This window comes from Pseudopodoces humilis, chromosome 1 (genome assembly GCF_049639895.1).
Source record: "Pseudopodoces humilis isolate 2021_Gansu_Grassland_sample_001 chromosome 1, ASM4963989v1, whole genome shotgun sequence".
Taxonomy (NCBI): Eukaryota; Metazoa; Chordata; class Aves; order Passeriformes; family Paridae; genus Pseudopodoces; species Pseudopodoces humilis.
Genome location: NC_142200.1, coordinates 29856549 through 29883240, shown reverse-complemented (window position 1 = coordinate 29883240; position 26692 = coordinate 29856549). Strand labels below are relative to the sequence as shown.

Genomic DNA, 26692 nt, shown 5'->3' with positions numbered 1-26692 from the left:
TGAAAGCTTCAGACAGGAGTCAAAATATGAGGCTTTTTATGTCTCCAGCCTTAAAAAATTTGGGCCCTTGTTCCAGGCCAGAACACGTTTCAGGCCAGCAAGAGCACATAGATACACTCATGTTATATAGGATGTGCCAGGGGACAAATCTTCTTCACAGTCCCACTGCATAGCTCTGTGGTGACAACCAGCCACACTAGAGCAGAGCTAAAGGCTGGCAACATGGGGCAGGGCTCAGGGGACACGCCACCCTAAGCACACTCCTTGCCCATTGTCAGAACATACATGATTGGTACTGCCAGAATGAACCGTGAAGAGGCCATTTGCTTGCTGTATCTTATATTTATATAGGTTTTATACAGATTCCATTAATTTCTGGCTAATTTCCTTTTCTGTATCATAAAATATGTTCAGCCATATAGCAACAGTTCTGTTTCTGCCACCAAAATTCTCTACAGGAGATTCACAACACAAGTCTTTTTCTTTTTTTTTTTTTTTTAATCTTGTTCTGTCAAGAAATAGTAATGAAATCAGCCTGCTTATCTAATGGGAAAGCCATGGCATTTAAGATGTTAGCCAGACAAAATGTTGCTGAAAGTTTAGTAGCTGAAATACAAGATATGGGCCATACTAATTTCAAGTTTTTGTGAGGATGACAGAATTCTGATGATGATGGGATCTCCTAAAGAAGGCTTTCTTATTCAGAGCAACCCTCATTTCTATCAGTCTCCAGGGACCTGCATGTTCCAGAGAGGATACCAAGAAACAGCCCATTAAACAGTTTAAAAGGGGAAAAAAAAAAAAAAAACAAAACAAAACCCAAAGTCACCCTGCTCAAACATTGTCTACACTGCCCTAGAGAGGCATCTCCTCCAGGATGTATAGTCCAAACTTTTATTTTAAAATCATGAGGTACAACAGGCAATTTTAAATACACCATGAAAATTTTCTCTTTCATTGTGAAATTTCAAAAGTCTGCACAACACTGCCAAAAAGGGCATTATCATCTTCTATTTGTAGACAGAGAAACTAAGATTAAATGTCCAAGACAATTCTGAGGTAGCAGCAATGAACAGGCCCTGGATCATTCTTTCAAGCTACCCTAACACTGTCAAGCAAATCTTTTCTTTCCCTGCCTGAAGATTTTCTTCACTATGACATACCCTTTTTTGTTTCCTATTATTTTTTGCAAGAAAATTAGACAAATTTTCCATGTTTTTGTTTTATGTTATCTTTATTATTTCAGAGATCCTCTCACAGTTTGGAAAAATAATAACTTTCCAGGCTGCATTTATTCATTTCTGTTGAATAAGCTTGATGTCTTAGTGCTTCCTCTGTGAATGGAAAAAGAAAGTCATTATTTGTGCTTCCTCTTAACATCTACATTCCCACACTTAGTAGAGAAACTCTCACTGATATGTCTGGAAATTGTTCTAATTGTCACTAAATTCAAGGGTTTGATTCTGGAAAACATTTCTAGAATAGGAAAGGAAAAAAAAAGACAGGAAACATTAAAACACATAGTTAAACATTTACCTAAATTTGTAACGAAAAACATACATAAATACTGAGAAGGAAGGGTGATAAAACAGTAAAAGTCATTGCATCAATCAATAATTTTCCTTTAAAAATAGTCTAAAGTCCTAATCAATGCAAAGATAACATCCTTCAGTTTAAAACAATCTTAAGGAGGGCCAAAGATTTGTCCTGCAAGGTCTGACAGTCAATTTAAATAGTCATTTATGCAAATAATGACAGAAACATCCCATCTTCCATGTTCTTCTGGTAGGACAAAAATCATATAATACAATGAAATAGAATTTAAACAAATTTAAAACAGTAAGACTTTTCTGCCCCATAATATGTCCCGTTTCTTTTAGAGCTTTTGGAAACCTTAATGGTTCATAGCAGTGGGCAACAAAGAGCGACCTCTGAGCAGCTGGTTCTGGGACTTAGACATGTAAATAATTTTTTCCCTTCAAACTTGAACATGAAGGCTACAGTTTGCTCTGCCACCACTCATGGGGCTTTGTCTGATGACACAGATGTAGAAGCTTTGAGAAAAATGGAAATGTTAGTTGCCAGAAGCAAAACTGTGAGCAAATGCTGGTAAGAGAGGTCTCTCATCCCGTTGCAGGTCACCATCTCCTTTCTGGCCCTTGCCTAGTGGTGGGGGCTGTTCCAGTGCTGCTGTTACGTGCTGGGCTGGATCTCGAGCTGGCATTGTGACTTGCAAGGTTTGTTCACCTGGTTACAGGCAAAAGAAGCTTTAAAGTAACCTGCTACATTCTGGTAAATATGCCACTGCACATTTTGGAAGGAGCTCCTTACCATATGGTTCACAATTAGTGTGTCCATTTCAGCACTAAAAAGATACCTAGGAAAAGAAAATGGTTTTGTAAGTACAAAAAAAGTATCAGAATAAAGTACTTGGACTGAATAATTAATACCATTTTATGTTTTGCAACCATATATTTTAATCACCAAAGATAACTAAGGCTACAAATTCATGTTTATTGACAAGGATACATTTCTTAAGTCACCATTTAAAATGGATTTTTATGGCTGGTCTTAATAACCAAGAGGCAAAACTAGGTTGCACTGCATGAACATACTGAAGATACAAGTTAAATGGCCAAAACGATTCTCTAACTCAATAGTCAAAAAAGGCAGTAGAAGAGTTATTGAGGCAAAACAAAGAAAGAATTGTCCTACTCTCCCTGTCATCTATCATGTTAAATATGAGTAAAATCACCAGTTAGTCTAAAAAACCAAAGTTAAATTTACCAGGCTTGCAACACACTACAAGTTTGCATTATGAGTTTAAGTAACTAATGATCATCATAGGTCTACTTCATAATGCTGATTTCAGCAAAAGTACTACCAGAAAACATGTTTTATACCAAAACACAACATTTTCTCACCTCATTTTTACCAGTGAGTGCACTTCCTTCTGCTTCACATGGTTCTATTTCCCCTCACATTTCTTCATGTTCTTACATAATTATCAGACTACTAAAAAATATTTTAATCCAAATAATCCAGTTTCCTTTTAAGAACTTTTCCAGTTGTGTGCTTAATAGTTTAAGCAGAAACACAGTCAAAAACATTTTGCTCTCTTGAGGCATATAATAGTTACACGTAAAAAAACTTCCCATAGCTTCCTATTCTACCAGTTGCACCATGAGGTTTACTTAACATTTAAAAAAGAAAAAAATTGTTTTATGGTTCTGCAATATCTTGTGTTCCCACATTGGCATGAGTTTATACTTTGTGTAAGTGTAGCCTGACTGTGCTTTCTAACCATGAGTGCCAGCTACTAAAGGAAGCAGTGTCAGTCTGTTCAAGCTTAATGTCACAGCCCAGATGGAGGTTACTGCTCCTTCAGAGCTGCCAGTGAAGCTGCTTGTGGGGCCACCTCCTTACTCAACTCAGCCAGGGTGTTTAATCTAATTTTAACTAAATTTTTAACTAGTTTAAATAGGGAACTGGTAAAAGAGGGTAGGGATTGCTCTGGGAATGTAAATTCTGGTAATGAGAAAAGTGATCAGAAGCTTCAGGCAAGATGAAAATTGTAGTTATAGATACCAAAGATATAGTTAGAAGAAAACATAATATCAAGAACCAAGTTAAACCAAGTTATATTTTATTATCATAAGACTGTTTCACCAATAGATAGTTTTATATTTGAAAAGGGACTAATATCACTAACGTAATTCCCAGCTACTGGTAGGAACTTTACAGGGTGACTTAATACAGTGTAAAGTGACTTAAGATCCAAATATGCCTCAGGATGATTTCAACAGTGACTATTTGAAAAGAATACCCCAAAGAAATCCACTAAAAAGTCCACTCTTTAAACATTCCCCAAAGAATTCCTGTCAGCAAAACATGGAAAATGTTAAGCAATAATAACAAAACTTCTGTAAAACTAAAAAGAAACTCCTATTCTATGGTTATCTTACCTGAGCTGGATAGACAGCAATTCATAATTGAAGATTTATTCTGAATTGAATATGTAAAACTCTTAGGAACTGTTAAAATACCTTACAGGCCTTATCTCACTCCTTCTTTTTGTTTTCATCAGTCACTGGAAAAATACTCCATATTTTTCAGTTTATTCCCTAACATACTGACCAGGAAGAAGTCTACAGTAAATCAGTAAATTTTTTTTATTTATTTTTTTTTAGCTTGTTGGTTGGGTGGGTTTGGGGTTTTTTTGGGGTTGTTTTTTTTTCCAGAAGCTTTTGTGTTTGGTTGGGGTTTTTGGTTTGGTTTGGATTTTTTTTTTCTTCCCTTAAGTTCTGCTGCATATTGCTGCCTATTTGGACCAGGCATGCTTTTATTTAGTACTCTCTATACCTTATTCACATCTGTCAACAAAAAAAGCAGATCGCAGTCACACACCAAGGCACAAGTCACTAAACTCACAGAAAAAGTAAAAGAAATGATATTTATATGTCATTTTGATAGTCAAGGGAGAAGAAGTGTCCCAGTCCCTCTTTCTAAAAATAATGCTTCATACAGGTGTCATCTCTGTATTTTACTGGAGTCATCAAAAGAAAAAAAGTTGTCATTTATGGAAGTTGCTTCCTGCTATTGAAATAAAATGATGTGCTTTAAATCACAGTTCAGTTCTTCCATACCTTTCTTCCAAGAAAATCATGCTTACATGTAGGGAAATGGGAAGAAACAGTTTTATTAACCCACCATCAACCTCTCTCTTCTACACAAATAACACACAGAAACTCTCTTCTGGTCATCTATTCCTATCAAAAATTGATTTAAAGTGTTTGCTATGTCTTAAAAAAAACAACCAACTGAACAAAAAGAGCTAAGAAGAACAAATCTACTTCTGCCACCCATAGCAATGATGAGCTGATAAAAAACCTCACCATATTGTCTTGTCAGGCATTCCTAATAGAGATGAAAAAATCTCTAATTAGGGCATTAATTCCACACTGCAGTGCAGTTGCAATGCAAACTCCCATTTACTGACAGGTGCAATATGTGGGTGCAAATTTCTTGGCATCAGCAATCTACTCTTTTGCATTTACATTGCTAAGCAACATCATTGCATTGATTGACTTCTGTACAGTACTACACTTTCACCTCTTAGGTACAGAAAGAAAAGATTGATTCCAATTTTGGTGCCACAGTTTTAAATAGATGCAGCACCAATGAATTAGGTGCACTTACTCCTAATTTACAGTCATGGAAGAAAAATAATTTTCTTGATTACCCTACTATTTAGAAAGCTCTAACTCTTTTGGATAGAATAAAGTTACACTGGTCTAAAACTCACATGACAGTCAGGGGCACAGTTACATGTATTTTTCCACAAGAAGATGGCAGCTGTCCTCAAAGTGTAATGTGAGTTAACTAGGAAAAGGTGATTGACTGATGCTGAGGTTAATTGCTTGTTGGCAGGCTAGAAAGCCTATGCTAACAAGTGCTGCTTATAAGTAACAAGTGCCAATTATTTCCTTATATTCCAGTACACATTATATTATGCTAGGGACCATCCAGAAAGATCCAGACATCCCTGCTCAGATCTGATAAGTTAATGATTTAAGAAAACCATGCAAGTTACGGATGAAAATGGGTCAATGCATGTTGTTTATCACAAATGTACAGCTCTTCTTCTAATGCTATGACAGAAAAAAATTGTTAATGCTATCAATGCACTGAACATATATTTGTAATGAAAATACAAATAGTTGTCTAGTCATAAACTTTATTTTTGCTGTTGCTGATCAAAAGCTTACATTAACAGAGAGTGCTTGCTATGTCATTATTAGAAGCCTGTGCAATCTTTAAAACATTTTAATCCTGTTTCCACACCTTTGTGGAAAAAATTTTTATATATATATAATTGGTGACCAACTGCACATACAAGTCTGACAAAACTTCCCATTTAATAGGTAGATTGTTATGTAAAATGTTGCCTAATGTTTGTATAATGCATTCACCAGGCTTGAAAAAATGCTGACAGAACTAGAATGCATAGCATCATCCATTGTTAAATTGATATTAAATTCATAATTTTGCTGCTAAAGCATCAGTAAACACCAATTTTAATTGCATTAATAAAATGAATTATGAAAGTAGGATTGTAGTGACTAATAGATTTTCCCTATGATAATAATGATTTCAAATAAGATTAAAAAGTAGCATATCCTCAAGAAAGAGGAAGTTAATGTACCAAAAATTACAGTGAAAATCCAACCTGCTCCTCACCTACTCCTAGACAAGTTATCTATCTTATATCAGTCAGAATAAAACAAGGAAAATTTATCTGATTAGAAAACTTACCAGTCTTTCAGGCTTTCTTTGCAAGAAATATCACAGTGCTTGGTAAAACTGCATGCTTTGTCTGTAACTCCTTGCCTAATTTCAAACTAAACATGTGTAATCACAATGTAGTGGCAAACTTGAAAGCCTTTGGAAATGCCTTAATTGTGAATGTTGGGGATTTTAACACCTTTTTCTAACTGTTAGGATGCAGAAAGTGTCAAATATGTTGGTAAGCTGTTGAAAAAGGTAAAAAGTGCCTAAGCTGTGGTTTGATCTCTCCTAGTCCTGCAGTGCAGGGAACATTTCAGCACAATGCTATCTCAAGAATTCAAAATAATGCAACAGTACTCTAACCATGTGGCTTGTAAGGTAGGCACAGGAGCTCAGCACAGGGTTGGGTGAGATGACCATAAAAATTAAAATATTTAAGAAAATCTAAGAACATGAAAACGATATTTGCAAATATTGCCTTGGTATTCCTAGACTGTTATAGAATAGATATGTTCATTTCTATACCCATCAAACACTTAATAAAAGATAACTCCTCTAGGCAATTTGCAAACTATAGTTTCATCTAGATATATGTCAGTGTAAATCAGGAACCTTCAGTTCTCAGTTTTTCTAAACAAGTATGCCATAATCTTTCCTAGCCCTGTTTCCGTCAGACCCTCATAAATCTACCACATTGCTCTGTCTCCTCAGAATGCAGTCAAATTCACAAATATTTGAAAGGTATAGTGAAATACACATACAGCAAGTCCCTCATCCTAGAAGGAGTTAGTAATTTCCTTCACCTGCAGTATATATTTCATCTTAACACATCTTTAATAGACACCAACTAATCATGTTTAAAGGCTACCTCTTTATTATTGCCCTTTATCCATAAACTGCTCTTTTCACTGACCTTAATATATAAGGTGAAGATAGGCAATTGTTTGATATAAGTGCTTACTTATATGATTTTGATTTCAGTATATGTAAGGTAGAACTAGTTGGGCTGGACACAGTTTTCTTAATTTACAAGTTCCATTGTAGAATAGATATTATTTTGTTCTAAGTCACCTAATACCCTCAGAAATACTGATGAACCTAAAATTCAATGCCTTCTCCTTTTTTTTTTTTCTGTATCCTGTGTTTTGTTCGAGAATAAAAACATAAAGACATTTGTAATTTCAGATCTTTTAAGAACAAAGTACTATGTGAAATTTATAATATAAAAATTCTCTTTTCCTGGAATTACAGTTTTGTATTTATTGAATGCGTTCACAGGCTCCCTTAGGATGTGAAATGTATGGAAATATATGTGCATTACTAAGGGAAGAACTAAATTTATTCTTTCCCCACATCATGCTCTTCTTTGCAGTAGAGGTTTTTAATTCAACACAGAGCTAGAATGAGATGGAGCCAATTTCCTGGTCTATATGTGTGACAAATGCTAAAAGTGGCACAAGATTAACAAATTAGTTGATGTATATATCTTTAAAGATTTTTGACTATGTCCCAAATCAAAATGCATGCTTATTTGAAATGAAGATTTTCTTAGAGTTAAGTCTTAGACAGCAACCTTATGAATTCTTGTTATTTTGGGATGGAATGATGCCATGTCTGACAACTAAAGAAGAGAAACCTGAAAAAAAATGTCTTAAGAAGGTTTTTATGGCATATCACTCTAATAATAACAACTTTTATTGCAATAATCTCTATAGTTTTAACGGTAAAATCTGATCTTTTAATAACGAGTTTGCTTTGAAAAAATGAATTATTTCAGTACACAGGTATTTCTCTTAAGCATGAATATTGACAATTTTTAAGTATCAAAATACGAAATTCTCTCGTGTTAAACAATGTATCAGATAGAAGCCTTTTTTTAAAAATGAATACAGGGAGATCTACAGTATAGACAAGTGTGTCATTATAGAGAGGTTTCTTTATGATGGTTTGAAATAAAAAGTATGGAACTTGACCTTTTTATCTGACATAGTAATCACCTACTTGATGTAATCCAGATATCTAACACCAAACAATAAAAACATCTGTGACAACAAACCATGTAAAGCTTTGGAATTATTTAATTTTTTTTTTAAGAAAAGATAGCAATATTTAATAATCAGATAAGCCTGGATTGGTTCCTCTTACACAAAAACTTTTGTGCTTTGCAAATGCTAGTTTTAAAAGGCTATAACTCAGACGTGAAAGTATTTTAAGTTTGCATGCCTATGTTTTGGAGTTACCTCATTCATTCTTCTTTTAGGACCTTGTCATAGTCCACCTGTTTTGCTTTTGCTTAAATTACATCAAAATAATAGCCTTCTTTTGAAAAAAAAAAAATAAAAATCATACGTTTCTACTGACTGCATCCAAACATGATGATACACTAAAAATTGAAGAGGAGCCATATTCAGGTTGCACGTCTCAGTCACCCAATCTCCTTTTCACGTATCTGTTCATGTTGACAGACTATGTCATAATACATCAACAGAGAGATCAGCATAGAAGAACAAAAATTCATCGCCTGACAGCAAGAGGAAAACTGATTTCTACTATTAAATTAGCAAAAATATACCAATATTTCACTACCAATAAAGACACCATGGCTAAAAACATTCACCCTATTATAAATTTGAATGAGCATTGGGAATTTTTTGTTTCAATAATCCTTAAACACAAAAAAAGGGAGGGGGAAAAGGGTGGACTCAAGGATGTCAACATCTTTACAGGCAAAGAATTGTTTTCTGGTAAAATGTGCTATTGCATTTGGTTTTGTTACTCTTTTAAATATTAGTTCTAAGTATTCATTTAATTAGATACCACTGAGCACTGTTTTTGCAGGATTCTGTTCTGACAGAGGATCGTCCTTATGAGGTCAAGGAGTCGTGTGGAAAATTCTCTGTGTCAACAGAGTACATCAGCTTCTTTATATCTTAGAATTTTGACTCATGTAAAAAGTATTCCATTTCTCTATTGCTAGATATAATTTTAATATACTATATTGAGCAGCAGTGTATCACTAGGAATTTAAAAATACCTGGAATAAATAATGTCTTTTTTGCAGCCTGGGGCAACATCTGCCACTTATGCATTAATTCTGCCCCTGTTTGAACACTCTACAACATATGCACTTCTCTTTTGTCTGTTATCCTAGAGTTGTGTTATTCCCAAATATTGACATCATCTACTTTTATCAGCACTAACTGCTCTGAAGCTTCCTAGTCTCATGCTCAGCTCTATTTCTTTCTATTGATTATCTTCCTCACTCCAGCAGGTAGCTAGCCAGCGAGGCTGTCCTGAGAAATAGCTTCCAATGACTTTATACGCACAATTTACACGGAATTGTTTAAAGAAGATATTAGCCTCAATACAAATCAGTGAACCTCATTTAGTCAATACTGCACAATTCAGCTGTTGGCACCCTGTCACATGTTAGTCTTTAAAGTCAACTACCATACCCAATCTGCACATTAGGCATAGTATTTAGTTTCATATTAAAATGAGGCTAGTTTTTCACTTTTCTTTTTGAAATCTATTCAATATATTTTCTACATCACCTCATTGAACCATATGATAGCAATATAATTTTAAGTATAAAAACATGAGATTAAATGCTTGATTTTTGACAGTGTTCTTAAATATAATAAATTCAAAGGGAAATACTGTTAAGTTAAAATGGAGTGTTTTTCATTAAGTCCAATCAAATGGTAGACAACAAAGGATCTTTTATTTGAGAATATGAAGTGAAAATGAAAACCAGAAAACCTTTACTAAGAAAAGGTCTAGCTAAATTATGTTGGAAGGAGGTCTCCAGATTGAACCTGGGTGTTTCTTTTGCTCAGAATGAATTAAACTAAGATGCACTATGGGAGAACAGCTTACAAAAAAGGAAAACCTGTGCTTTACAAAAATGAAAACAGGGCCTAAATACAGCTACAAAGAAAGATCAAATATTAAAAGAAAAAAAAAAAAATCGCTACTGTAGCACCTAAACTATTCAAAGAAATTTGGGGGATTTTTTTACCTCTTTTGCATTCCACAGCAGGGTTTCAATATCCTAGTTGGACATTTATACAAAAATAATCTTTTCCTTTTAGCCTAATGATCAAAACTATGATTTAGACTACAGATAAAAGATAGACGAAAAATAAAATATATGTGCTTATCCCTAAATCTGTTACCTGAGAAATAAGACAGCTCTCCTCTTGTTTTCAATCTGTATTAGGCACACTTGCTTTACTGTATTCAGCATATCCATGATTTTTTTATATTAAAGTTTCTATGGGTATCCTTCAGCAGTAGAAAATAAATAGGTATTGTTTCTAATTGTTGGAAGAAAAATACTTGGTTTTGGCATATTTGGAAAAGAAATATTTACATCTTTCCTATAAAGCATTGCTCTTATAAAGCATAAATTCAAAGACAATCTGCAAAGATTTGTGGCTGTTATATTTTTCAGAAGGCAGAAAATAAAAAGAGGTCTGGGAGTACAAAGTTTTAAAAAAAAAGATTAATAAAAAGACAACAAAATAGAAATCCCCACCTCATAATATGTGGACAATATTTTAGAAAACACAGAGAAAAAAATGCAGAATCCTTTTTAAGTCCTGATGAGCAATCATCTGGACTTACTGATATGCAGAGGTACTGATACCGATACCTTTTGAGAGAAGGTAAAAATTATCTGCCTAGTGAGCAACTGGTAATATTGATATCAGACAATGTCTTTATTCTAAATACCAGTAATTTGAATATATAAATAGAAATGTTTTGCATGACCTCAGCTCCCTGCTCTTTTCCCTTGAAAGCTGAGGTTCTGAGCCCCAGGTAGGAGACAGATGCTGAAAGATGACCAGTCTGGCCTTCCTGATACATCTTTGTATGCACACATACTCTCTCTCACATACACACATTTATTGCAACCTGATGCTCATAGAAAAGCTTTTTCCTCCTTCTAAGTTTCTATAAGGAGCATTTCAGAAACCAAAGGGAGAAAAAAATTAAAAAGCAGTGGGGACAGAAATAGCTGCATATTCAAGCAGCAAAAAGGCAGGTGTGGTATGAGAATTCCTAGTGTTCTTGTCTGCAGTACTGTTGCTGCCTTGCTGTTGGAGGATTTGATGGGCACTTTCATGGGTCTTTATATGCTTATGATAAGTGTACTTGGAAAGAGAAACCTTCCAGGTACTGTTTGGCCTATTTACTTGGGTAGATCTGCTTTTTTAAGATAAAAGTTATGCTGTATTTCAGCTGCTCTTTTCCGTGCATGTGCCTACACATTAAGTATTTTTTCCCACCAATTACATTAGTATCACTAAAGTAGATGCAAATTCCTTTACTTATTTACTATATAAATTTCATCTTGGTGAATTTTACAAAATATTTACATGCATTCAGTACTTAAACATGCTAAAATTGTTCTAATGCAACATTTTCTCAATACTGTGTCAGTACCTATTTTAGTCGTGTCTTATAAGGATTGATAGATAGAATTGTAGTTCAAAATATAGTTAATTCAAAGTTAATTTCTAAAATCTTACCCTTTTAAAGTTAACTCTGTGCTATATACTAATACATAATAAATATTCTGGATAAGCAAGTGTACTGACAGGAAATAAGCATACAATGAACAATACATTCTGAGGAAGATGCAGCATATAGAGCAAAACAACACATGCATTCCAAAAGTTTACAAAATCAGTTTGATGTAGCTCTTTTCTTAAGGTAATAAAAATATTTTAATAATTATTACCCGTGTCTCCTTTCGTCGTGACAGAAAAGAAAACCAAAAAAATTTCTTACCATTCCTCATCGTTTATGCTCATTTTTTTGAGATGTATGGATTTACTATGTGCTTAGGTTAAACTATAGTGATCACCTTTTCCATACTGCCTTAAAATATTAACTGGGTAAAAAACAAACTAGGAAGTAGATTAGTATTATTTAATATTTAGGAGAAACAGCAACTTTTGCACATGAAACTAGAAAGCATTTATAGCCCATAATTTTCTTTTTAATGCACAAAGTTATACTTGCAGATCTCAGAATTTCTTTAAAATATGTTCTTACTACACAGAAAAGTGCACAGGAATAATTTACAGCCAACTTTGTTTAGCCATTTATGTCTAGAATACACTATTTAAAATATCTAATGTGGAAAAAATATTGTCTTCCCCCCAAAAGCATAATTATTAAAATGTGATTATATTATTTATCAGTAGACATTGCTAGTTTCTTTGCTTGATTAGGTTTTGATTTATGCTCAGAAATTTAAATTCAGGCATACTTAGCCTCTGATTTTTAGACAGATGTCAGTCAGCATTAGTGTATCAATTTTTCATCAGAAAATAGAGATGCATGTTAAAACCACTTCAAAAAACATGGAGTTTCTACATGGCACCATTTTATCAATGCTAATTATATCCTTAAGATAAGTATTAACTAGGGAAAAAAGGGGAATCAAACTGTTTACAGAGCATGTGAATCTCAACTGGACATAAAGCTGCCTGCTTTGCTTCCTGCTTTCCTTCTTCAGTCTCACAGTTGCTTATTTAGTACGTGGACATATTACTATTACTTATAATAGTAATATAATCATGTAATAGTATTATTAATATTGCTATTACAAGTATTACTAAAACTATTAAAGATGCTTTATTTGAAGATATTCTCCTGACATGATTAGCTTGGTGTTCCTGTTTCAGCACAAATATCCAGGCAGCAGTGATTGTGTGCCAGGGTTAAAAACATGTATGTAGCATGTTCTTTGTGTGTGTTTGCATGCTTGTGCAGGCAAACATTTCATCACTACTGAATGTGTGACTCTGTGGGTGTGTGTGTTCATAGCCTAGTGCTAAAAGACAGACTGGGCTCTGAGGGTGGAAATGAAGAGCATTTCCTTTTGGAACAGCCCTACTTGACCGAAGTCCTGCCCTCCAGCTTGAGAGAGAAGGATGGGAAGGGGCACTGAAGAAAAGTCTGACACTGCAGCCCACTGAAGTCACTTGTAGTTACCAAACGTGTTTTAAAGGAAAGTTTTAGATATACAGAACTTAGAGTCCTATGAGCTGTATTAAAGGAATCACAGCTACACAAATCTGGCTTACTCTTCAGACTACCTTTTGGGGGTTAAAGTTAAGTGGCAAACCAGATGCACCATTTCACTGCAATTCTAAACATAATTCTAAAATGATGCTCAGCTGGTGCAATATATTATTTTGTGTTCACAAGATGAAGTGGAATTTAAATTTTAAAAACTGGTAAAGATTTTGAAGAGTTTTGAGGGAGGCCTATTTAGCTTCCACCTAATTTAAAAATTAGTCTTGGCTGTCTTCTCACTCCTTCAGTCCTTGAATCAAAATTCCAAATCAGAATCTATTATTTTCGTACTCATGTTAAGCAGCATTAAGTAGATGGAAAGGATTTTATTTACATTATGGAACCAATCTTACAGTTTTCACACAGGAAAAGCACCCTTTAGAGGCAATAGCAATTTATATTTCTAAAAAAAAAAAACCAAAACTAATCAAACAAAAAAACTCCAAACAAACCGGCTTTCATGTTTCAGCATTATTTAAAACCTTTACTTACATTATATTTCACAAGCATTCCAAAAACACACAAGAACGGAGCACAACTTGAAGCATCAGTGTTCCTTCTCTCCCTTTCTCTCCCTCTCCCTTTCACCTACACCATTTTGATTTTAAATTTGCTGGAGCCCATTCAATTTATAAATAACCTTAAACCTTTGAACAGTTCACTAGTTTATTTGAACTGGAGACAATGTTATTGAAACAAATCTAGTTAACAAGGTAATTAGCTTTTGCAATATTCCTCAGAAGGCTGGAAACCAACAGTTCATCACAGCACTGTACAAATAGCAGCATGCAAAGTTAAGCCTCTGCTTATGGAGGTTTCTATCAAAACTCACTGGCCACATTACCAACAAAAGTGTTGTTTCCAAAAAAGTATCCAACCGCCACCAAAATTGATTTATTCACTTGAAGTGGAAGGATGAAAATATTTTCCAATAGTAACCCACTATAAAAGTGTAGGCTACTGCTGGTGTTGAAAAGATGGGACTAGAACCACAAAAAATCCTTTTTCTTGCTTCCACAAAAGGCTTTGGGCCTAATTATTTTTAAGTATAATCCAGCCAACATCTTCTCATGCTTAGCTGCACTGAGTGACACTATTTGTGATGCCCAGTCTGCTGAAACTGAGCAGGTTGCTGTCAGTTTAAAAATGACTATAATAAAAGTGACCATGAAGATGGATCTTGTGATTTTGCGTTTCTAATCAGTCATCTGTGAAGAACACTTTTGCTTTGATTCAGCAGACTGGTGACAGCCATGATTGATAGTGCATGAGGATGAAAAAAGGTTATTAACTGTCTTCCTATTAAACTCAATGTATTACCCCTCTAGGTGCATCTCATACTTTAACTTAAAGTACTTACTCAGGTAAGGTCAAAAATGAACTCTATAAACACAGTATCCATCCTGTTGTAGATGAACCAGGAGCTCTAATGCTAAATTTTGAATGTTCAGCATTAAAGCATATCTGAATCCTGACACCTTAATTACTGTGCCAAAACCAAACACTGAGCAGACCTTCGTATGCTTCTTATTTCTAACTATAGGCAAGTATTTTTGTATGAAACAGGGACAGATGAGTTGATCCTGTGTGTTAGTGAATACAAAGACACAGACAAATATGTTTTTCTTACTACAATAGTCTCAAAATAAAAGTTTTAATAATGTTATGTTAATGAAAAAATACACAGAAGAGAGAGCTATGAAGTGTCTGGCATGTTCAAGTATGAATCTTGCGCAGAAAACAGCATTTTACCTGCTTGTAGTTAAGTCCATTGTTAACTCGATCAAGTGTATTTAATAATTTATGAAGGCTTCCTATTAAAAGAAAATACAAATATTTTAGTGTAAATATATAAGTATCTATTTGTTGCCTTACTACAAGTTTTAGTTTTAGTTTTTATTTCCTTTTTATTGATGACAATACTCACAACTATCTGCTGAAAAACAAAGGAAAATGGCACATATCTTCATTTTCAAAAATTTGGTAGAAATTCTGATTCCTAGGGTACTCCTTATTTCTAAGGATGTCTCTGTGAATAGATAATTTTGAAGAAGCTTAAGGAGAAAAGGAGTGAAATACTTTCCTTGTGTTCAGTTTTATTCCTCTAGAAATGAATTTAAAGGGGAAAGTTGCTCACATTTTGTATGCAGGTTAGCATCTTTTTTGATTCACAGGTTTCTTGTAGGAATTATGTGTTTTACAAACACTTCTTCATAATCAGTAGCATTTTAAATTTTTTAATTTACTTTATCTTTATGAATAAATTTCAGATGCTCTTTGAATTAGTTTATGCACATCTTACATTACAAACATTTTCTCATAAAAATAAGTAGACAAATAGATCAAAAATCCTATGACTCTATGACTATAACTACAGTGGGCACACTTTTATCTGAAGGAATGTACAGACACACTTGTTTAAAATAAGCTCTTTCCACATATTTGATATCTCCCTGCAAAATACATCTATTCTGTATTTGTTTTCCAGAGTATAAAACCATACTTTTAAATTTAGTTTTATAAAAGTCCTTCATTTTCTCTTTTACATTATATCAAGAATATTTTTTGCACTCATTTACATCATTTCAAAAGGAAGCAAGAATATTATACCAAGCTAGATCCTTTTGAGGAAAAAAGGAAAAAGTATCTCTCTCTATCTTGACTGTTCTATAATGTACTGTCATGCAAAAATTCTGCAGCCAAAGTAAATATTTTAATCTTTTCTAGGTGGTGTTGAATTTAAGTTGTCCCTGTTATTTTTAAACAATTTTTTAAAAAACATTCACAGTTGGCAAAAAATAATTCAGGAAAAAAATATAATCTACCTAATATGATGATATTTCATAAAAAAAAAAAAAATTAAACAATCCTCTGTAACATCTTTATTTCTGGAAAGTGTGTTTCTTTCAGGTGTGGACTTGGGAATAGGCACCAATTTTGCCTTCAGTAACATTTCTGCTTTATAATAAATTGCAATCCTGTTGTAGCCCCGTGTGGATTTACAACTGGCAGGCTTCCTCTCTGACAATTTGGGGTCACTGTGGATATAGGTGAGAAATAATTTCAGAGGTGATGGAGATATTGACAGAATTTAAGAGTCCAAGTTCACAGGTAAATATTTGTACAATGTATACTTCTACATTGGGTTTTAATTAATAAGACTTCTGGATTATATTGTTTGCCTTGTTTGTGCATTGTATTTTCTCTGAAACTATAAAAAATATTAATTTCCATTTGTGCCTCTGTCAGTACTATGAAACATTTAATGTAAAAGGTATCATTCCTCCCTCAAGCACATTTAAGCAAGGAAGAAAGTTACAGTTACTAGAGGCTTAGCTAAAAAAACCATATAGCATGCTTTTAGAAAATCAGAATTATATGGCAACATTTGTTTTGGGTAGCCTTATGGGGACCTGGAGCAGGTAAAACCATTTTATCAGACATCACACCAAACAGGGGCCCTGATGGTAGCGAGAGTTTCTAACAGTGGGACAGACCTATGTTTCCTCACTGGAGAAGGGACTGGCAGGATCAAGCCCCCTCTCTTCCCTTCATATGTGTAACCTAAAGACAAGAAGTAAGTCTAAGCATAACTCCAGCCATGTGTAAAACAGTGAAAACGCTTCAGTCAGTATGGAAGAAATTAATGAATTAGATTTATTCCTCCGGCTTCTTTAAAAGAATTGTCACAAGAACTAAACAGAAGATCCCAATTAATGAAACAAAGGAAAGTTTAGGGCCATTTAACCTGGAACAATCGTTTCCTCTGGTTAAGGTTTACATAAAACCCAGAGCAGGCCTCAAATGTCAACTCTAGTGGTACCCTTTGAAATCCTGTTTTATTCCAGCACTCACTACACACACGAAAGCAAATCCTTAAACGGGAGGCTAAGTGCATGTGGCCCAACCAGGACCATACAAAGGCGACACACGTAGCATATGTCACAGCCAGCAGCACATGAGTGACTTCGCCAGGGGGGGATCCCTCATCTAGATCCCACTCCAGACAATCAGGACACAGCAAGGGAAAAAGAAAAAGAAAAAAAAAAAAAAAAAAGAAAAAAGAAAAACCAAAAAAAAAAGAAAGAAAGGGGGGAAGAAAAAGGAGGAAAGAAAGAAAATAACAAGAAGAGCCAGACTCCAAACTCCACCTCCTGCCCCAGACAAACAAGGGCAGGTAGACCGGCTGGGAAAGCCGGGCACCTCCCGCGGAGGGGATGCTGCCGCCGCCAGCGGGGCGCACGGAGCGCGGGGCGCGGGGCGGGGCGCTCGCACCTGCCGGCCCGGCCGAGGGGCCGCGCCCCCGCCCCCGCCCCGCCGGGCCCCCCGCCCGGGCCGCCCCCGCCGGAGGCGTCGCTGCTCCCGCGGCGGGCGCGGGGCCCCGGCGGAGCGCAGAGCCCGGGGCCGGTCCCCGCGGGCCGCCGGCGCTGCCGCAGCGTGCGCGGCTCGGGGGCGCTGCCCGGCGGCCGCGGGACGCGCCCGCTCCGCATCCCCGCCGCCGCTCCGCAGCCTCCGCGGGGCTCCGCGCACCCGCCGCGCCGGGCCCCGCAGACACGGCGCGGTGGGAAGAGTGGGGCGGGTAATGAATTCCAGCAGAGAGCTCAAGAGGAGGCATTTTTCAGAGATCTGCCATATTTAACATTGACCGCACTAAAGATGTTATTAGCGACGGAGGGGTGGGGAGGGCAACGGGGGATGCGATAAGGGAAAATAGATAATGACACATAATCCAAACCAGGAGTTTGAAACCAAGTTAGTTCGCTGAAAACAGCTCAACTTTTTTTTTTTTTTTTTCTTCTCTCTGTCTCTCTATTTTTTTATTTTTTTTTTAATAGGCTGGGACTGAAAGACAGGGAGATAAACTTGTTAAGGAAAGAAATATTCCTCTAAGCAACCGGGTAAACAAAACAGCTGAAGTGAAAGAGTGAAGGAGATGGGGGTAGGGAAATGCAAAGGACATACTACTATTTAGAAACCCCAAAGGAAATTGTAAAGTAGGAAATGAAAAGGAGGAGGAGAAACATTTCTGTTGTAAATTAGAGGGAATAAAGAATAGCGGGAGAAAGGAGGGAAATAGCTGCAGAAAGTCTGAAGTAAAGCACCACTGAAGATTAGCCAATGTCTAAAATATTTCAACTGTGGAAAGAGCGTGGTATGCTCATCCCTTCAACATGGGTGTGTGAAAGGGAAATGAGTAGGGATAATTACTAATATAGCACATGTCCGGAGGAACCAATCCAAAATAAGAGATAAATTTGGCTGGTGAAGACAGATAGGAAAAAGTCTGGAAGAAAATTTAGGAATACTGATACCCGAGAGGAGAGGAAGAGAATTAAAGAAGGAGAAAGGACTCAAAAGTACAGGGAAACTTAGAGAAGCAGCTGGACCGGGAGGAAACAGCTACGGCAGAGATGGGGCGAGAGGATGAGAGAGAAAGAGAATGGAAGAGATTGAGGGGAGCAAATATACCTGGGAGAGGGAACAACAGTTGGAGCGGATGGGAAGAAGGAAAGTAGGAGCGGAAAACTAGGAGAGAGGGAAGGAGGGACAGAGGGAGGGATGTGGGGAGAGAGGGAAGGAGACGGAGGGAGGAGACAAGGGCTGAAGTCTCCCAGCCTGGGGAAGGTGCAGCAGAGTGAGAGAGAGCTCGCTCGGAGGGTTAGGTTAGATTTCCAGAGCTCTTAGAGCTCATCGACCAGACCGCTGGAGTCACTATTCAACCCGAGTCCCAAACACACGCCTCACTAACTACTTTACAGCCACTTTCATTGATTTTCTTTATCAAATAAACATAATACCCGTTACAGCAACACTTCCTCTTCGCGCAGCCAGAATGCCACAAGCTGATTGCTGCATTTCTCCGGCTTCCAGTTCCCCACCCTCCATCCCTAAATAAATTGTGTTCTTTCACTTAAGTGGTCAAATACATTATTGCTTGCACAATTTTTCTGTAATCTGGAAGGTACACTGCCAGCTAGGCAAATTGTTTAAATTATAAGGTAAAAGGTCCCCATTCCCATTGCCCTGGTGTGGAGACAAAATTTTCCCCCATAAATTCAGGGGTAGCTTATATATTTACATACTTATTTACTGCTATTAAGAGGTAACTTAATTTAAGGAGTGATGTTAAAGCGAACAGTTCTGCCTTAAAAACTGCAGGAAAAAAATTAACGCAATTTTACCACATGCACCTAAACTGTCACTTAATCTAAGCATTTCAGACTCAAATTTCAATTTTATTTTAAAAATCCCCTAAAAGTAGCCCCCTTCAAAAGCTGTTTTTGAACTAGACTCTTCCATATATGTCAAAGGGCTGTTGAATTATTCATTATTATAATTACTATCATCATTGTCATTATCCCTTTCCATGTGGAAATAATTTTATTATCGTAATTTGATATCTGAAGAATTTCCTGTTGGTCGTTTGATAATATTTTTTTTTCTACTGAAAAGAAAAGTTTTGTTTATAAATGAGAGAAAAATATTTTAAATGCTTTTATGTTTACTATAGATTTCCGTTTATCTAATCGATTGGAATGCCAATAAATCGATTAAAGGTTTAGTGTTTTACAAACAACCATTTTGTGCTTTTTGATTTTACGTTCTGAATGATTTTAATAAAGCTAATGCTTTCTCTGAGCGTTTGTTCACCCCAAACCTAATATTCTATCATTTCTACTATTTACAATTACAAGTTAAAGTGTTTCTAATGAGAGAAATAAACACAAATAAAAGAAGGAAATAATCTGATGAAATTACTTTGTGCCTGTGGTCAACATATTTAGGCAAAGCCCTTAAAAATCTTGGTGAATTATATGTGATCATACAGTGATTGCGGAATATTAAATTAAACTTAGATAAATCCGCATTGAAGGAGGCAGCACCCAATCCTGAATTTATTTCCCATTTTCTATAACAGCATCACTGCGCTCCTCTCTTTGCAATGACAATGTGCCAAATCTAGGCATTTTGAAAACATTTTCCATATGCTTTAACTGGAGACTGATAGACAAAGAAGAAAAGGAGATGGTCTTTTTTCTCTTGAGGTATATTTCCTTTAACTTTTCCTCCAACCTTTTCTGATCTTCATCATTTTTTAAACAAAAGTTTGAAAATCATTAGGACCTCTTTTTTTTTTTTCCTTTTCCTTTTTTTTTTTCTTTATCGCATAATCAATTCCTGAATTGGGGGGTTTCAGTTATGCTTTAATGCAGGACTATAGAACTGTCATTTCTATACCTTGGCGGACAAGATTTTGGGGAGAAATCATTGATTTATTTAGTTTTCGCTTGCTGCTTTTTGTAATTAAAGGTGGTTTTAATTATACTCTTTTTTTTGTAAGTCAGATCAGATGTGCTGCTTGCTTGCACAAGGTTGTTTTTTTTTTTCTTTTAACGGTGCTTTTAATTTATGTGTAGTTTTTACGGATAACACAGAGGTGGTGGCTTTTATTTAGCTGTAAAATCCACACGTTTTCTTTGAAAACTTGGCTCCTTGGGCGAAAATAACTTTTTCTGGTTGCTTTATAATCGCTGTTTGTCGCTGAGGTAGTTTAGCATATTGTCTACACAACAAAGATTCCTGTTTTATTGGCAGTGTGGATTGCTGGATTTAGGTATAAATATTTCATAACTTTCCTCTTTCTGCAGTAAGATCGGTAGTTTTATTGGCTTTTTCTCCTTTTTGTCTGTCTTTCTACCAGAACCGTTTTATTTCTGAAGTCCCTTTTTGTCCTTTTCCAGGATAGAATGTGAAATTTTTCCCTTGGATATATCACTGCTGGAAATATGCTCTTGGGCTTTCTGGAGGGGATGGGGGGGAGCGGTGGTAAGCGGTCGTTTTCCTTTATTTGCATAAGAGCTGGTGAAGTGCCTGTGAAGTTGGTGAATTGCTATTGTTTGGGGCTAGTCCTGACTGTTTTTGTTTATAAACACTGGGGTGGTTGCCGGGAGGGGAGGGAGGTCAGAGCACTGTCAAAGCGCTGACCTCTGAAAGCCCAGAGGGCGCCTGGCTCCTTCACCCTCTCCTTTCTCTCTCTCCCTCTCCCTTTTTCTTTCCCTTCCCATCCAAGGCCAGGAGCTCAGGTTCAGGGCATTTAATCCCCGCGATCTGCCCAAGAAAGGAGCTGAAAAAGGGCTGTTAAGGCTCCGGAGGAAACGCCGGCAGCAGACTTAGACCTGGAAGGCTTTTATTTATAGTAATGTCCGGGTGCGCGTTTTCGTACGGCTCCAGCCAAAATAACAAGAAGAAGAAAAAGCCAATCGGGATCGGCACTATTTAGCTCAAAATCTCAGCGAGATGTCTATACTATTCGGCTGTGATTTTTTCTCTAAGGTCACTGCTCGTTAGACGCACTTTCAGTAGGTGAATGCCAAATCTGGGGCAGTGAAGGCAGAATTTAAATGCAGTATGTTATTGTTGTTTTATTTCTTTTTCGAACAAAACTTTCTAGGAATCAGAGCGGGAATTTTTGTTTTCTTTCCCTCCTCCCCTTCTCCTCGCCCCCCCGCCTCATCCACCTCCCCCCCCCCCTCTTTTTAAGTGTGTAGTGGAATGTTTTGCTGGGGGTGGGGGGGTGGCGGCGAAAAGCTCTGTAAATTAACAAAAGATTTGTATACATGATACCTGCAAAGAAAGAAATTATTAATAATAGCCAAGCGCTTTGGGTTCAGAGTCAATTTCATCTTGGGGAAAAAAAAAAAAAAAAAAAAAAAAGAAGAAAAAAGAAAGAAAAAAGTACAAGAGATTGCTATCAGGTTTAAGTATGTTTTGAAAAGAAGTTGCTGAGTTAAACAAAAATGTTAGTTAACACACTGCCTTTGTCAAATAGCCCCCGGGAGGAGAAGAGACAACAAAAAGGAGAGGAGGTGGGGGCTGGGGATCTGAAAGTGTCTGTAGCTCAGATAAAGGGTCTGTAACACTGAAATCTTGTAATACCTCGTTTCAAACTGAGCTCATCTATAGACTTAGGGAACGCAGTAAAAAGACATGGATCCCCTTTCCCTTGGGTTGGGGTCTGGGGAGAGGAGAAAGTGGGGGAAGGGAACGCTTATTAGGGAATTATGTCGGTTTATTAAAGAGGGGAGCGGCTCTGTCTGTAATTATGCAGATCCTTGTGCCCCTGTGTGTCCGCAGCGCAGATTTAGGGAGTGAAATGCGCTTGACGGGAAGACGTGGTGTAACAGAGCCCGGTTTGGGCTACGATTTCTTTGTCTATTAAAGAATGGTCAGTGTCGGGCTCTGGCCCCCACCAGTTCCGTCTCGCTCAGGCCAATAAGTTTTCCTTGGGGCTAAGGCTGGAGATGGTAAAGGACAGAAAAGGCTGAGGGTTTTTTGAGGTTTGTTTTTTTTTTTCCCCTTCCCTTTCTTTGAAATGTAACGTCACTATCAAGAGCTTTTTGTGGTTTCAACAGGAGGCTCGAAAAAATCCCAAAATATGTAACGGTGCCTGTAGGAGAAGTTCGGAGGAGGTGGGCGGGGGGTCCATCGAGACCAGAGGAGAGGAGCAGAGAGGTTAGGCGAGACTCTTCGGGGGCGATCAGCTGAGCGAGAGAGGGAGGAGAGAGGGGAGTGGGAGCGGGATCCGGGCCGGGCCGCGCCGCCGGGAGCCCCGCTCCGCTCCGCGGCCGCGCCGGGCGCCCCTCGCCTGCCGCCCCCAGCCCGCGCTGCGCTCCGCTCTTATCACATCCCACAAACCTGCTGCTGCTGCCTCCCGGAATTAACCTTCTTCGATTTTTCCTATCTACGTGGCGATCCCCGGGTTCCTTCTAAACTGTTGACATCCCATAGTGCCTTTTTTTCCCTGCACCTCCCCCCCCGCCCCCCCCCCCCCCCCGATAGGTACTATTTTTAGGGAGAAAGAAAGCGGGAGAGACAGAGAAATAGAGAGGTTTAAAATGTTAGGATGGACAGTAAATAGTGGCAGAAGAAACCCTGAAAAATGTGGACTCTCCTATCGCAATTCCTGCCTTATTCCCCCCTCCTTTGTTCCTTAGCTGTAACTCAAGAACACCATAAACCTATATCCCCCTCCAAGACGAGAGAAAGGGGGGAAAAATCTACAGCCAAAAAAGAATGACTTGACTGTTCTGACGTTTGGTGTTTTGACATTAATGACATTAATGATATTGATGTTTCACCAGGAAAAAAGCACTAGGAATAAAAGAGGTGGGGGGAAGTGCGGGGGGGGCGACGACTTTAAAACTAAATTATCTTCGTTTCCTTATTCTTTCGTGACATTAAGTATACGTGTTTCTTCACTTGAATTTGAAATAGATGTATTGTTCTCAGGTGTTTCTTCATCACATTGTATTTAATTGTCTTCAGTCTTAGGAAATGTGTTGCCATCCTTCAGGCATGCACTTGAATGGACAATGCATCCTTCTATCTCAGAATCCCGTTTCGTCTACCATTTAAACCTAAAAGCCCTCTTTCCATCATACTCCCTCAATCTGATAACTGTAAACAGGTTTCAGAGATTTCATTTTCAGTCTTTGTTTGCATTTTTTTCCCACCGTGTAAACAACAATGCAGAATATAGCTAGTTTCCTTATTACCTTCATTGACAAGGCGCAGTGCCTGTGGAAATCTGCATACATATGCTCACACCTTTTTTCATTGATGAGCTGGTGCAATGCATAGGTGAGGCTTGGAGAAGCAACAAAGTTGTTCTCACTAACCCTCCAATGCCCCTGACTTTTTTTTCCTTTAAGTAAGAATCTTGAAGGTTTTGTTGAGGTTTAAGGTTTCTCTGGATTGGGGTAGGGGTCCATCTCCTGCTTTATTTACAGATTCTGATTTTTTGAATAGCTGTACTTTCAGGCTGGTGGTTTGTTTTGGGTTTGTTTTGTTTTGTGGGTTTTTTGTTTTTGTATTTTTTCTAACCCTTTCCAAAGACTTTCCTTCTTTTTTTTTTTTTCTTTTTCTTTTTTTTTCCCCCCTTCCTTCAAAACTATCAGGACCTTCACTCTGACCTTAAACATCTGCTTTTAGACACTCGGTTCCCTGACACTGGCCTGTGCTTCCTTAAGGGCAGCCTTAATTCATCATCAGGTGGGGATTTTCCTATTAGCGTTAGTTCCAGTACTTGCAAAATGTTCTCCTGGAGCAGAAGGTTTAGGGCCCAGAGAGGTGTATGTTTCTGCCATCCTGGTTTTTGCTGGTTTGTTGTTGTTATTGTGCATGTGTGCTTTTAATGGAAGGTTGTGATAAAACCTTCCTGCTGGTTTTTAGTGTTTAAGGCCTAAGACAAGGTTTTGATGTGTATCGCAGGAATCACGAACTTCAAAGGCATGTCAACTCTAAGGTTACGGTTCACCTGTGCAGGGTCCTTGGTACTGTAAATATCTCCTGCATGTAACTGTGACTTAGTGACCATTTCTGGTATACCCATTTCTGGAATAGCATTATCAAAAATCTGCACGTGTTCCTGCGGTGTATTTGGATGCTCTTTGAATAGTCATGTTTTTATCTTCAGTAGGGGGTATTTTAAAGTATGTCTATTCCTAGTTTTAGTTAATTATCTTTTAATGAAAGTGTCAGTCATATTCACATCTGCAGTATTAGGTTAAGATAATTAGATTTTCAAATGAGAAGCAATCTTCTTAAATCCCACACAGGAAAATATTTGTAGAAGATTCCGATTTATAATGACATCTGTACATTTTACCCTACTTTTCATCATAATAGTGTGCCCCCCTCCCCCCAAGAATGAAATATGTCTGGTAAAATATAGCAGATAAAATATTAATAAAATATCAATAGTTGCAGGGAAACTGGAAGATGATGCATGTATATGCACAAAACCTGCATTGTATGCAAAGAGACCCTTTCCCTGGGCTGATATTTACTTCATTTTGACAAGACTGTTTACAGTTGATATTGTATATTTTGTAAGGCTTTGCTTTTTACTTTGCTGGTGTCTCCAAGCAATTACATGGTGGTCAACAAATAAAAGTGCGCTATGTTTTGTGTGATTGTGTGTGTGCTGGGTGTATGTGCATTAGTGTAAAAACGACGTAGGATGTGAACGTGCACATGTGTATATTTGTGTGTGTATGTGTAAATAAATCTGTCTTTATCTCCGTACGGGTAGTTGCTCTCTGTCTTAGATATATTACCTTTCCTTTTGCAGATGTGTCATACATTCATTAGACCATTCAAAAAATGGGATGCATTTTTTTTTTTCATTAAATACCCATTAAATGAGAGAAAATGTAAAAGATGAACAGACAGACAGACAGACAGAAAGAAATATCTCCCTGATGCAATAATTCAGTAATTAATTTGGACCCGTCTGTTTTTAAGTTTCCGAACAGTAAAAAAGCAAGTCTGCCACCCTTTTTTTTTTATTTCTTCTTTTTTTTTTTTTTTTTTTAATTTTCCCTGGCCATCTACTTTGTGTGCCTGTGCGTGTGTGTCTGTGTTACTAATGAAGTTTGCAGACTTGTGTTTGTATCCATAAGCTCCCTTCTGCTGCCCCTTCTTTTCTGGGCTGGCTCTGTGGCTCCCGCAGCCCCGGCGAGCCCCCGGCAGCCGCGGCAGCTCCGGCTTCTCCGGCTCCGGGGCTGCGCGTCATTTGCAGCCCGGAGAATGTTGATCACCTCACTAATTACACCTCTCCCTCTCCTCTTCCCTCTCCTCTCCCTCTCCCTCGCTCTCCCTCTCCCTCGCTCTCTTTACTCTCTCTCCTCTCTCTCTCTCTCTCTCTCTCCCCTCTCTCTCTCTCTCTCTCTCTCTCTCTCTCTCATTCCCAGAGTGCATATCGGGAATAGACACACAAAGACATGCGCACTCAACTTAATCAGCCATTTTTTTAAACAGGGCTAAAACGATAATAATTAGCAGAATAAAGACATATCGGATTTTCATTTCCTTTCCTCCTTTTCCCAACCCCTTCACAACCAAACAGCGAGACCGCGGTCGGCACATGCTTTAACAACTCCCGGACCCCAAAGGACCGCTCCATGCCCCCCACTTCTTGCTCAATCATTTTTATTTTCACCCAATAAAGTTGGAGGATTATTTTTTTTTATTATTTTTTTAATGAACCTTCTCTCGTTTACTTGGATGTGATCAGCTGTTAAGTAAATAAAGCAAAACAAAAAAGAGAGGCGAAGATCCAGTAGGAACTGCGAGGGGAAATGGAAAGTAAGTTTTTTCTTTAACTTTTATTGAGTAGTTTGTGTTAAATTTAGGTCGAGTATCGATTATCTTTCCAGGCTGATCTTGCACAATCTTTGATATTTCGCTCTCGCTCTCTCTCTCTCTCCCCCTCTCTCTGTGCCTCTTTCTCTCTCTCTCACATACA

The 26692-nt window shown here is 37.4% G+C and overlaps 1 protein-coding gene and 1 long non-coding RNA gene across 4 annotated transcripts in view; one reads left to right on the top strand and one right to left on the bottom strand.

The window, feature by feature from the left end:
- Positions 1 to 1248: 1248 nt before the first annotated feature.
- Positions 1249 to 23139, bottom strand: LOC148185034 (uncharacterized). Of its 2 annotated transcripts, none has more exons than XR_015772118.1 (4): positions 23080 to 23139; positions 15136 to 15197; positions 2332 to 2377; positions 1249 to 1334 (listed from the first exon to the last, which is right to left on the bottom strand). It is a non-coding gene; the product is annotated as an uncharacterized LOC148185034 (long non-coding RNA). The 2 variants fall into 2 exon arrangements; XR_015772117.1 differs by having other exon boundaries at positions 1260 to 2247.
- Positions 23140 to 26266: 3127 nt separating this feature from the next.
- The window catches only part of ZFHX4 (zinc finger homeobox 4), a 149617-nt gene continuing 149191 nt past the window's right edge, over positions 26267 to 26692 (top strand). For both annotated transcript variants that reach the window (XM_014255448.2, XM_014255443.2), the window contains exon 1: positions 26267 to 26532. The gene's annotated coding sequence lies outside the window, so the exon portion shown is untranslated. The remainder of the gene's footprint in view (positions 26533 to 26692) is intronic.